Source organism: Rhagoletis pomonella, unplaced genomic scaffold, assembly GCF_013731165.1.
Source record: "Rhagoletis pomonella isolate Grant_MI unplaced genomic scaffold, Rhpom_1.0 Rhpom_scaffold_00003, whole genome shotgun sequence".
Taxonomy (NCBI): Eukaryota; Metazoa; Arthropoda; class Insecta; order Diptera; family Tephritidae; genus Rhagoletis; species Rhagoletis pomonella.
The window spans coordinates 17,903,608-17,903,909 of record NW_023458557.1 but is presented as its reverse complement, the minus strand read 5'-3'; positions in this window follow the sequence as shown (position 1 = coordinate 17,903,909).

Genomic DNA, 302 nt, shown 5'->3' with positions numbered 1-302 from the left:
TGATCGTGGCCTATGGAGGTAATGGAGGAGCAAACCTCTTTAAAAAAGCTCTGGGTTGGAACAAGGTGTTAGACGACCCGTGCTGATGTTCAGCCTGGCTGGGGACCCAGATTAACAAATAGCCCAGTCTCGAACGGAGTGCTCCGGGTACCTGGCGACCTCCGGTTCTATCAAGCCTTACCTGCGCACACGGACCTCTGTGCGGGCGGACCTCCATTGTCCGACACTCGTGGGACCAAAATTATGAACACAATTCAATTAAAAAAAAAAAATACGCAAAGACGGACGGCCCTCCAAAAAAA